General features: G+C 47.1%; 1 protein-coding gene across 3 annotated transcripts in view; it reads right to left on the minus strand.

Annotated features, from left to right (window-relative positions):
• LOC120896220 (serine/threonine kinase SAD-1) overlaps positions 1–13,110 on the minus strand; it is a 33,821-nt gene extending 20,711 nt beyond the window's left edge. For 2 of the 3 annotated variants that reach the window (XM_040300219.1, XM_040300193.1), the window contains exons 1-2: positions 12,808–13,110; positions 11,223–11,676 (exon numbers count right to left, since the gene is read on the minus strand). The gene's annotated coding sequence lies outside the window, so the exon portion shown is untranslated. The other variant, XM_040300203.1, reaches the window with a different exon arrangement.
• Between the last annotated feature and the right edge of the window lie 396 nt (positions 13,111–13,506).

Below are 13,506 nucleotides of genomic sequence, written 5' to 3' on the forward strand. Positions count from 1 at the left end.
CGTCTTCAATGCTACTTTCATCACACTATGAGCTTGTTAGAGTTCTCAAACTGATGAAACCTTTTTTCTACAATTCTTTCCCCGCAAAATGTGTTAATTCTGGTTTTAGTTTAGCCAGCAGGTCGAAAATCCAATAAATTCCAATATGAAAAAAAGGGTTTGAAGAGGGCATAAAACAACACTACAACTGGACAGAAAAGCGCTACCGATCGATTTTCATTTCAACCCGAATAATGCCTCCGTCCGTATCAGAAGAATCCCATGTGTGGGGCGCGCGTTCCTATTTCCGTAAGCACAGGCCGCGGGGATCGTACCGGCTGCCAATTACTTCCGGTCAGCCGATCAAACGGATCCCTCCGCTCGACCGCTTTAAACAAATAAAAAAAAACACACACACACACCATCCTTACCCACTTCATCATACACACTCCCTTGCCCTGCTGGTAAACTGCTTCGGTAGCGCACGGCCAGAGAAATACGAGATGACTGCCGAGGCACCCAGTCTCACAGGGTATGGATGAGCTCTTTAAATGGACTGATTAAAAGGGGGAGGAAAAGGCGGCGATGTAAAAAAGGGGTGCCAACACAGGAAAGCTTGTGGCGTTGGACACCGAGAGATGGGGCTGGGGAAGCATTTGGTGACCCCGATATATCGCTAATCAAGTAAAACCACCCGCCCCCCATCATCATCATTAGCAGTTTTGAAGCGCGGACTCGATATAAAGTAGTAGTAGCAGCGCCCGAGTCGGTCCATATAAACGAGCGTTTCAAGTTGCGTGTTATGGCTGTGCTTATGCTGTGCTCAGCTCAAGTGCGACGATCGCAATGCGAGAGAGAGAGAGAGAGAGAGAGAGAGAGAGAGAGAGAGAAAGAGGGTGAGAAGGGTAGGTAGGTCGGGCACTATCCATCTTGGGCCATTGGTGTTGAGTAGCGGTTCTTTACTGTTTTTTCCTAGCACTTTGCCTAATCGTCTTCTCCCCTTCTTCTCTTCTGCAGAGGCATGTTGTCTTCCGTTACTGTTTTTTTATTCTTTTAAATTTCTCACGCTTGTTATCGATTTTTTAAGCCCCACACACACACACACACACACTGAGGAAATCATAAAAACCGCTGAAATTAATTTACTATATGGGGAATCGAACATACGCTATTGCGCTTGTTTTTTTCTTCATCCGACTCAAATAGGTGGAAAACCAACACCAAAAAAAACCTTCCACCCAGGCTCGATACATATGATAGCAACAACAACAACAACAACAACATCACCAAACAAGAAAACTACAACAATCGATTGCCTTCGGTAAAACTTTCCCCATACCTGCGCCTAGTCCAGACATTGAAAAACAAGCAGTAAAAGGCTGGAAAAGATCCCGTTTTTTGAAGATGATTGTTCCAGCGAAATGTTAAAAAAAACACACACACACCAATAACCAATACGCAACTCATGCCCATCTTCCTCTGTAGATTACTCCTTCCTTCCATGGAGGGGGGGGGGGGGAGGCAAAAGCACACCTGGCGTGAACGCTTTTCGGAGTGTTTGAATGGCTGTTTTTCTTATCGTGCTAGGTCATTAGTGCACTCGTCGTTCATCATTTGCTTCTTCACCACCACAACAACAACAACAGTTTGAGCCTTTCGACACGAGCACTATTTTCCTGTTCATTTGTTTTGCGTGCATCTTCCTTCCCAGCATTCGATTACCAAAAAATGCCCTTTTTGTGTAAGAAAGTCTTTCATGCACTCGCATCGGCATCGGTAAGTGAATGCGTCGCGATCATCAAAAGTGAACACACGCACATTAGCAAGACACCAGGGCAGGCAGGCAGGCATGTCTCTCTAATGATTGTTCTATAAATAACCGTTAACACATCTCAATAAATAAAAGCACTTCAAATCACATACACGCAGCACGGCGGCGGCGGCGGCACGGTACGTACGACTTTCGCAGCATAAGCAGTTTATAATGCTGCATAATGATCCCCAAATAACACAGTGGACGCTGGCTGGTGCGCTGCTATTTTCGGCAACCAGCGGACCACCACCACCACCAGCACCGACCAGCCTTCCTGGGTGTTGTTTGCGGCGCGTTTCGTGCACCATTTGGCGTCAGTTTTGCTTTGGCCACTACGCGCCAGCACCGAAACACGGAGCAGAGCTAAGCAAACAAAACTAACTCTTTTTCCAAGCTTTTTTATGAAACAATATTGGCAAAAGCTTTGCCACTTTGCTTCCGGCTGCCAAAATTGATACAAAAGTGCGATTCAAGTGCGCCACAACTAGAAGGGGAGGGTAGAGAGAAAAGTGCATCCTTAAATTGCATTTTACTGCAGCACGGGCCCCGCTGCGATGCAGTTGCACGCGGGAACGTATCTTGGCATACGACGCACCGATACAGACCTTCCCTATATCCCATGCTTGGTCACTCGTTCAAAGAGTAGCAGCAGCTTCTACTGGCAAAAATGTGTGCCCCACCTTGGCACGAGCTGCATCCCGGACGACATTGTACGTCAGAGTGTCTCGATTCTCCATTATTCCGTACCCAAAACGCAAACTTCCGGCTGCTACAACCCGCGCGGCTGACTGCAGTATTTTTTTGTGTATTGCCTCCTGTTTTTTTTAACTCTCCAGCGGACCCGCGGACCCCGGGGTTCGGTCAACATCAATTTAAAAGACGTTTCAATCTGGTTCGAAAGGGACAAGCAGGCGAATTGCAGTAATATAATGCGTCACAGCGCACAAGAGCACAAGAGCACACAGTGCAGTGACACACAAACGCACACACGACTAGGGTCGGCCCCGCTCCCCGTTCGCTGCAGTACAGTGTGTACCAGGGTACCAGGCAGAGGAGAGACTATATAGCTGGTGTGTGTTTGCAGCTACTGCTGCTGCCGCAATATGTCACCAGCTCGATGGATCGATGTTGAAAAGCCACCGGAATTGGAAATCAAACGACAAGGAACAACAACAGCAGCAGAATAATATACGGTCCCCGAACATAACGAACAACCTCCACCTCGTGCGTAAGTAGAGCAGTTCCGGACGATTTTCGCACGCGTGGAAGCGAAGCGAAGGGAGCCATCGGTGTCGTACGAGAACTAGCGGAGTGGTGTGTGTTTGTGTGTGTTGAATTATTACCCGATTGACCTGCTTTTTGCTGGAATTGGCTATGCAGTGCCGTTGGAGGAGCTCGGGATGGGTAATTTCAACACCGGGAGCAAATGGGCCAGATTTTACTATGGCGAGTAGCGAGTGAGTTGAGGACACGGGGAGGAATTGGAATTGCTTTAGACTGGGTTAATGGTTTTTATCATAAATTCATTTTCAGCACTGCAGGGTGGGAGGATTCATGTTTGCAATACTGGATCACTTGTTGGTTGGAGCAGTTGGTGACGGATGTGGCGTCAGGATATCACCAGTCGGCTACCGAGTGTGTTTTGAGTTCTCTGTTCGTTAGGGACATCTGTTAAACTAACTTTTATCTACTACCTAAGAGCTCATTTTATGATATCTACTTCTATATTCTTAGAGTCTAGAAGCTATCAAAATATTCTGCAAATCCCAATGTCTGAAGATACTAGTGATGGGAAAAATGAAGTTTTTGCCGGAATCGATTCCGGCTAGCTCCGCAGTTTTCTGGAATCGATTCCGGATAGTAGGTCCGGAATCAGTTTCCGGAATCGATTCCGGAATCGGCTCCGGAGTCGGCTCCGGAATAGGAATCGGTTCCGGAATCGACTCCGGAATCGGCTCCGGAATAGGAATCGGTTCCGGAATCAACTCCGGAATCGACTGCGGAATCGGCTCCGGAATCGGAGTCGGTTCCGGAATCGACTCCGGAATCGGTTTCGGAATCGAAGTCGGCTCTCGAATTGGAAATGGCTCATAAATTAGAATCGGCTACCAAACGGAGTCAGTTTCGGCATCGCCATAAAAAAAGGCGTTTGGGTCCAATCATACTACTTATTGATAACCGCAAAAATCCAAATTTACTTGTAAAAGATCGATTCTCATGCAGATTCCCGGACTGATTTCGCTCCGGAGTCAACACCGGAATCGGCTCCGGAGCCAACTCCGGAATCGGCTCCGGAGCCAACTTCGGTATCGGCTCCGGAATCGGATCCGAAATCGGCTCCAGAATCTTCTCCGGAATTGGCTCCGGAATCGGCTCCGGAATCGGCTCCGGAATCGGCTACGGAATCGGCTCCGGAATCGGCTTTGGAATCGGCTCCGGAATCGACTCCGGAATCGGAATCGATTCCAGCATCGGAATCGGCTCCGGAATTGATTCCGAACACGGAATCGGAATCAGGTAGGTCCGATTCCGAGCTCCCACAACTAGAAGATACAGAGTAAAATGTCATGCTCTGTCAACAAGAATCTCTAGGAATCTATCCTTGGCAGCATGGTAGTGATGGGTAGGTTACAAATGGCAAAGGAACAATTCTTTGGGAAGACTCGGGAAGATAACTCTGGACTACTTCAACCGAATTCAGACATTCTCTGGACAACTCCAGACAACTCCTATTTCAATTGACAGTAGTTGACATCCTCAGGATTCTTCATCCAAAGTCGCCGCGACTCGTTCAGAATGACGGAGTCGACTCTGAGTTTGAACTGCAGTCGGATAAAGCTTTTCAGAGCTGGAGTTGGAGTGGATTACATTACTACTCCTCTCCGGTTCACACATCACTACATAACGAGGAAGCATTACAGATATCAGTGTCAAACGGATCGGAGTCTTGGGATGACTGTATGGTCTGTAATCTTTATGACATCGTCCACACAGCTTCTGCCTGCGAGATGAGATGTAGAACTACAAACAAACCCAGCGACCGCCAAGTACTTGTAATGGTAAATTGGTTGTAATAGAGCCATTAATAACCCATTGGACGGCGATTAAACAAGACACATTACAGCTGATTTGTTCCCCATCCAAGCATGCGTGATGCACTCAACTGCCACCTGCACTAACTGAAGGCACTGCAACACCGCATGCTTCGTCGCTGTCAACTGTAACAGGCAGAGAGGTAACGTTGTTCCAACGCGCCACTGATCGCAAACACGTGAGCCCCGAGTGAGTAACAAAGGTAATCAACGGTGGGCGGGATGAGACGATAAAATTAATTATGAAATGCACACACACACCGCAGAAAATCCGCATGCATTCACGTTCCTCGGACGGAGTGCACTTCGTTGCGTGATAGTGTGGTGTGTGGCAGTGCAAAGGAAGGAAGGCATGCATCGGAGCAAAACAAAGCATTTCCATCGTGCCTCGTCCCGCTTGGCACGCAATGAGCAGGGGAGCCGCTACGCTCCGCACACGTGTTTGCAATCGCTAACATCGCCCGTGAGTCGCGATCAGTCGCCGACACGTTTCAGTGCAGTGCTCTTCCCAACGATAATGATGATGGTCTAGTCTCTCTCGTCTGCGCGCATCCTATCGCTCGTAGTTTCGTAGCACAAAAAAGGCATAGCAAATGCGAAGCATTCAACTCCTGCTGCGGTTCGGATTTTAATGTATGCGATTAGCATTATCATGCACGATCGTGTACACATCTCCCCAGCACCGGTGTGCTCGTGTAGCATGTTTTAAGACACGCGAAATTTCCAACACAGACACACACACTCCCTGTTTTTCTTTACCATCCACAAGGCTTATTTTGCCAATTTTAGACTTAGTCGTGTACAGCCCAGCCAACCGGGAACGCTTTAGGGGCGGTTCGATCCCGCTAGAATGCGTCAACAGCGAAGATTTAACACAGACAGAGAGAGAGAGAGAGAGAGACTGAGAGATAGCGTGCGCGCAATGGTGCAGGTCGCGATCGCTACAGCTGATTATTGTGGCTGATGGTTGGCGACGCGCGGTCGTTTCCACCGAAAGCGGTCATTCACAACGTGATCGCCGGAACGTGACCGCAAAAAAGGTCGCCCAGGCAGTCACCAACCGTGCGGGCCTAGTATGGCCGCCTTGTACGTACACAGCAGTAGCGAGAAGAGGAAATTAGGTGGTGCAAACTCTACGAATCCAGCCCGTGGGGTAATGTTTCATTACGTTTACTACCATTTTAACACCCCAATCATGTCACGGCGCAAAGATCAAAGATTTTGAAGTTGCTAAAGCGTACCTTGTTTTCGAAGTGCCGTTCTTGGTGCAAGCATCACCATATGCACATCACACGGACTAAAATCAAAACCATGCCACGGTATCGTGACTAGACACGTGGGCTACCATACCACAGGTCATCGGATCAACTCCCGGACAAGACTACCGACGCTTTGCGGAATCGGCAAAAGGAAATGTTTTCAAGCTTTTACTACACTTATATGCCATATAATGTATAGAGAGAAACCAAAATAGTGTTGTTAGGCTATAACATAGAGAAGAAATACTTGCCAACATACCGTTATATCTCGTTTGCAAAAACACTTTTCTCACTTTTTCCACATTTTAAAACATGTATTAAACATTCGCGGCATTAGTTGTTGCTCGCTCGGTTTCTCTTTTTCACGCTTCTCGCAGACGACGACCAGCATGTTCGCAGCTCAGCAAAAGCGGTCAGTCTACCAACACTGCTACTACGGCGCACTAACCGTGTCCCAAGCGCGAAGGCAGTTGGGTTGGTGGTTGAACTCACGTTGCAACATTGAGCAGATGACTGGCAGCAGCAGTAGCGCATTTTAGGGGAAGAGGGACCTTTCGCCACTGCTGCTGCTGCTGCTGCCCAGCCGTGCCAAAAAGTGGTTGAATAACTGGAGAAAGGTGGCTCTATTTTTTTCCTTCTCCCTCTGTGTAGTACACATCCACTTTTCTTCACATTCCATTCGCGATTAAACGATCGGTGCTCGTCATGAAAATCCGCAAGCCCGCAGAGTTTGATAAGAAAAGTGAGAGGAACAAAAATGTGCACCCCCCCCCCCCCCCCTGTGTGTCCGAGCAGCACCACGACCAGTGTGTGAATAATGCAACTGTGGTGGTGCACGGGGAGCGTGTGCGTTCAATTTCTACGGTATTTAATCTATCCGCCGATACAATCGCGTGGCCTGGGGATGGGGTAGGGGCGGCCGTTTGCAATTAAAATAAAATCCCACCAAAGCCAATGAAACACAAAGCCAATGCGCTTTGCCAGTTTCACGTTCACGGTTCACTTCCTGGGTGGGGGAATAGTAAGGAGGGGAAAGAAAATTTGACCCATGTAGCTACACAGCCAGTAGCTTGGAAAAGTGTGTGTTGAAAACGGTGTGGATTTTTTTAGATAACACTTATTGTGCTTTTATTGTGCTGATTTTATTGTGGTGTAATCAAAAAATTAGTCCACTGTTCCTGGTTTCCGTTTCAACTAAAAGGGCGAGGGCAGGCGCATCCTGCCCTTTTATCGCCAAACTTATCGTTTTCCCTATCTTTCCTCTCGCTCGCTTGACTTCCCTTTCACTCTTTCTTCATCTATCCATTTCTTCTCTCGCGCTGTGACCTGGCAGATTGTTGGGCACTCACGAGTTTCCAACAGTGTGAAAAGTATTATCTAAATAGGAGCGCTTGGGAGAAAGGAAATGGTCTCTAATATGCTTCACAATGCTTCAGCTTTGTGCGCCACTCTAATCGAACTGCTTCACGTAATCAGTTTCAGTGTAGCCCAGTCACAGGAGTCATCCATCCGTGCCCACTTGTGCCAGCAGCTACCATCACTAACGTAACGCCGAAAAAGGGAAAACTATCGATGCGTCAACACAGATTTTCACTCACCAGCCGTTTTAGTTTCACTGATCACACACTGATCAGCGTTTGAGCTGATCAGCTACGTAATTTTGGGGACGAATAAGAGGGTAACAAGCAACTCCCCCAAAATGTAGTTGAATAATCGGTTCAGCGTGCCTAGAGTGCTTCCATTTTGTGCTCCTAACACGCATCAGAGGCACTGGATACTGGAGCCAGTAATAGGAATGCTACTTGCTCCAACGGAAGTCCTTCCTCACTGCAGCAGCCACAAACGCGCACGAAGGTAATGCAACACATACTTTCGCATCGCAGACATCGTGGCCGCGCACTGTGTGGTTGCCCCATCAGCAGCCGCGGATGCGCGATAAGATGCGTAATTGAAAGATAATTACAATCAATTAATGACAGCCCGTTATCCGCGCGGCGATTGCGTGGCGCGCGTCATCATCACGCGGGCTCTGTTTAAGTGATAAACCGCAACACGACCTACCACAAACGCGGAACCTCCTCCGCCGGGGCTTTAAAGCTAGTGGTTGTGTGCTGTGTTATTATTTTCAGCTTTTTATTACCTTGCTAATGCGCATTTCGATCGAGCGCAAATGGGGGGGGGAGGGTGGTCATCATGTCGCTAATACGCACCGGCTCGTAACTAGCAAATAGTGCTATGCATGGTCAATTTTTTGATTAGAAGAGCTTACAATGCTTACACAGCGGGGAAAATTTAACATTTTGTTACATTATTTCTATATAAAATTCAAATCCCCAGTTAGTGCCCAATGTAACACTGAGTTTATTTTGGTGTTTTTCTCCAGCACACCCGGGGCATGACTAGTGCTGGCACAAACCGTGAATGAAACCGGTGACCCTGGTCTCCGCCTCCCCACAACGACAACTGTGTATCGTATTGTTCCATTGTGACACACAAAGCATGCGACAAGGTCCACAACACTGTCAAGTTTGGTGCAGTTGAACAAAACCTTGAAATACGTTTCATCTTATGTAAATTGAGCAACATCATTGTGTGCATCATTCGGGTTGAGCGTTTCGCATAAAATACCTCCTTTTAAATTAGTCACAAAGAAAGTAGCTCGATGGTAGCTTTTCTTTTGCGCCAAGTGACCTTCTACGTGCGAAGGGTGAAACAGCAAAAACAGGAAAAACTCCATTTTTTGACTCCCGTTGCAAGAAGAAAAGATTGCAACCGTCCTCTGCATCAACCACGCAAAAAGACTGACCTCTCCCTTGTGTACTCTCAGGTGGAATGGAAAACGGTGCTAACGCGCGTATGCTTTCTTTTGCAGCGAGCAGAAGAAGAAGAAAAAAAACAGCCAACGATTCGAGTACCCCTTTAGGCAGGGCATCTTATCCAGGGCTCATTAATCGTCAAGCCGACTCACACCACTAGCCATCATGCGGCACACAAGAGATGCTAGCAGAGATGGAAACAATGTAGCAGCAGCAGCTGGGCAAATTAAACCTCGACCCTAGAAAAGGGTCCCTATCTGCTCAAGAACTATGAATGGACGCGTTTTCCTACAGCGATCTGCTTTTCATTGCGCTCCCGAAGGAAGCTAATCGGTTGCAGTCAAATAGGATTCCAATTTCCAATAGAAAAAGCAGAAAGTCAACCTGGTGTACGCGATCTAATTCGACTCTGCCGCAACGAAAGCGTCACAACACAACAGGGAAATGATTAGCTCTTTGATCGATTGGTTAAATAGCATAAATAAAATGTAGTCTCTAACTACATAAAAAAAGACCTTTACACTCTTGTCTTCGCATTGTTTTCATCTTTTCTTTTTTTGTTTTCGTCCGTTGAAAATAGGCGATATATACGGCTGTCCTTAATCGGATATCGATCGATCATCGTAAACACCCAGTTTTTTTGCACTTTTTATTGGCTCTTTGCCCTCGTCCCCGTCTCACCGCTAACCCCAAAAGTGGTACAAATAGCGCAGGGGGGAAACGAGTAAAACTAAACTACTAAATCAGGTGTGTTTGCCAAATTGCTATGGCACTGGGAGTGACGTTTATGAGTCATGCCGGTACAGAGAGAGAGAGAGAGAGAGAGAGAGAGAGGGAGAGTAGGAGAGAGAAAACTTTGCGCAATTTCGTTTCCCGTCTAGGAAGAAGCCTGTAAAGTACGACCGGCGAAATTGTTCAATTCGTTCCCTTTTCCATTTCCCGTCGTGTGATTTTGACAGGAAATGAAATATGTTCCTCCTTCCACAAGGTTCCTTCCACAGGGTTCCTTCCTAGCCAGCTTTTGCTATTGTGGTGTGTATGCGCTTAAAGCTCAATGTTCTAGTTTAGTTTTATTTTCCGTGCGTTCAATTCAACATTGTGTTTCATGGGGGCGAAGAAATCGCTGTAACTCAACTATTAAATTAAACCAGTAAAATATTCTAAAGTACACTTTAATAGCGAGTAAACACGCAGAATGCCAAAGGAAGGCGTTTACATTTGGCGATCAAAACCCTTCTCTGTTTGTACTTGTGTGGATTAATTACTAATAGGCTGAATTGATCTGCAGTTACTGTTAGGCTGCATATTGAAATTGCACTTGCTAAATCAAGATGTTTACTCTTTAGGTTAAACCCGATGATTTCTTTTTTATTTATAATAATTACGCTAAAAAATGCTCAAAAAGATCCCCCTCCTATACATTGCTGTTATTGCTAGTACTTTTGATAAGAAAATATGAGTTCATTTAATCAAAATAAGCACTGCAAGGAACGGTAGCATAAGCAATCTCTCGTGGTGTGTTGTTGCTCTTTAGAAAGTAATGACGAGAGCGCGAGCTTATCTCGGCTGCAAACTTCACAGCATAACACTAACCCCCCCCCCCCCCCCCCCCCTTCAATCGAAAGCGTTGTGAGCATAGCCTACAGAGAGAGAGCATAAAGGAGGATTTTACGATACCAAACACGCACTCATGCTGGATAACAGGTAGCACCAGCAAACATTCCACAGTTCATATGGTTTTCTGTTTTGGTTTTATTGAGTACTGTACTTGTCATTGAATTTGATTGAACAGTGTGCAGAATACAGTATTAGCAATCTAATATATTGTAGTTATTTTCTTTGCTTACTACACACATAAAAATGGAATATGGGTAACTGTTGCTGCAACAGCCGGTCGTGTGGAAAAAGGGGAGCCACCGTTTTGTTCTACGGAAGTCCTGCGGGGTTACCGTTGCATAGCCTACTTGACGGAAAGGGCCGCCCGAGAGAGAGAGAGAAAGCAAGGAGAAAGAAAGAGAGGGAGAGCGTGCGCGTGGCGAAACTGAGAGTGCGATCGAGAGGAGAGCGTACACGCACCACAATCAGGGAGGGTCAAAGAGATGGAGAAAATTAGAAAAACCTTATTTTCATGGTATCGATTTTCGCACCCGAAAAGGACTGGAAAGGCCACCACAAACAGACAAATAGGGCCGATAGGGGTTCACAGCCAGACGCTAACTTTCCAGCAACAAATCAATCCATTGTCGCAATGGATCTCTCTTACCTTCAGTGGACCGAGATGATCCGAACGCTTTCAGCGACGATGGCCGGTGTCCGGTGGGGCGGCCGGATCGAATCGAACACAAAATTTGACCACCGTAAGAGCCGACTCTATCCTTTCCTCCGCCACACAGTATACACGTCCTGCGGCAATGTATGCCGACCGTGCGTACGTACACACCTTTGCACACCACTCCACAACACTCCACCAGCCGGTACAACCACTCACTCACTCACTGTACAGCTGCGGCCCGTAATTTGGATGAAATTTTTCCGCAACTCTTTGGTTTTCCACCACCAAACTCACTCTCTCACAAACAAACACACACACACACTGAAACATACACTAACCAGGACACTAAACACAACAAATTCACCAAGCAACGATCATTCTATAACGACGACAAACGTCGTCTCGCTGCCGCTTTAATCGTTAACAGCATTTTGTTTTCTGCTCTCTATTTTGACCGGGGTTTCGCCGTAGGAAAAAAATGGAAAGAAAACACATTATTATATGCATAGGCGGAACGGATATTTAGGTGCTTTCGTCCACCACACCAACACAAACGCACACACAGCTAACTATACTTTGCACAGCTAATCCGCTGCCTCACGCCAGCAACAAAGCAAGCCACGCTCTGTAATACTACTACTGCTACTAAACACCAGCCGCAAACTTTTCCAACCAGACAGCATTTGATGATTCCGCTGAGCGCAGTGTCATCAGTGCCATCCCTTTCCTTGCAGTGCTGTTGCTGCTATTTTCATGATCGCCGAAACCCGTGATGCTTCCGCGAGGTTCCACCACAAGCTGTGTGACTCTCTGCACACGTAAACATGAGAGGTTCGGTTACGACACGATTCAGCGTTTGCACTTAGGCACCCACAGGGGCAGTAAATCTTCCACGTCGTTTGCTGTAGCTGTTTATCAGAAGGCTTTAGGGCGCTTCTAGACGATGCCCCACCAGCAGGCAGGCACCACTATTACTGTGACACGAGCTAACTAGCATCATTATGTAAGCTACACCCAATGCCAACCTGATGCGGCCTGGTGGCTTTCTTTGGTGGTGGGTGTGCTAGATGATACACAAAACAGCCATCACCAGTTTGCCGCACGCTTACTTTGAAACCCCCACCTACGGGGCATCTCACTGCAGTTGGAACTGTGTGGCTGTGATCCTTCTTTCTGTTTTGTTTTGTTTTTGCTGCTTTAGGCCGGAAGTACAATCACAATATTATGCTTCAACCAAGGCACGGGCCCTTCACGGTGACGCTCTTTTCGCTTCAATCCACAACCAACCAACAACAAGGGGGCGAAGGGTTTTGCTGGAGTGTGAGAACTATTCTTGTACCGACGCGTACTGAAACACACACAAAAACACACACACACACACGCATCCACATAAACGCCTACACTCGCTGGTGCTGTAGCGTTGACCAAAACAAACACAATTTTCCTATTGGAAAATGGGCGAGCTGCCCGCTACAATACTACACAATTTCCGCACATACACACACACACACACACGCCACTACACGCAATTTTCGGATGTTGGGCAGAGGTGAACCGAATCAACTCTTCTTTTTACCAAAGTAGCCAGATGAAAACCGATGCATACACAGCACACACACGCGAGGAGCAACGATATGGACACGCCCGCGATGCAGCAATATCGCCGAAGAAGGCTGGCCCGCTGCGGTATTTGACGCGGTATCCGTGGCGTTGAACGGGAATTCCGGAGCAGAATAACACGTTCCTGCCCCGGGGTTGGGTTAGTTCAAGGGTTGGGATGATCTGCTTCACAATGCAGCCGCTTTTGTTTTCGTGTCCCGATTTTCCGTCCGCCTGTGTACGCAAGTCTGCCACAAAACTGTCTGGCACACAGTTTCGAACCCCCGCTTCGGTTTCGGCCTGGCCGTCGCTTGCTAGCCGTCGACCACACGGTGCAGCAAGTTCGCTCTGGTCGGCGTTCGGCTTTCACCCAGTGACAGCTCGCACACGGATACGCGAGAGCGGGTTTTCGTTTGGTCGTTAGGATTTTACGAACATTATTCGTTCGATCCTAACAATTTCAACTTAATATAAATTTGAAAAATGAACTGGATACATTCTATCGTTTGTAATTCGGAAGTAGCCTGGATAGCTGATTTTGAATTGAGTAGGTTATGTAGCTTGATTCTATTCAGTTCGCAAGCAAACAAACTTCGGTGCGGTTGTGTAGTCGATGCCAATCGGTCGTTTGAAAAGGATACGATTTGCCGTTAGCTCGAATACCACCAGTAAGTAA

This window comes from Anopheles arabiensis, chromosome 2 (genome assembly GCF_016920715.1).
Source record: "Anopheles arabiensis isolate DONGOLA chromosome 2, AaraD3, whole genome shotgun sequence".
In the NCBI taxonomy this organism is placed as follows: Eukaryota; Metazoa; Arthropoda; class Insecta; order Diptera; family Culicidae; genus Anopheles; species Anopheles arabiensis.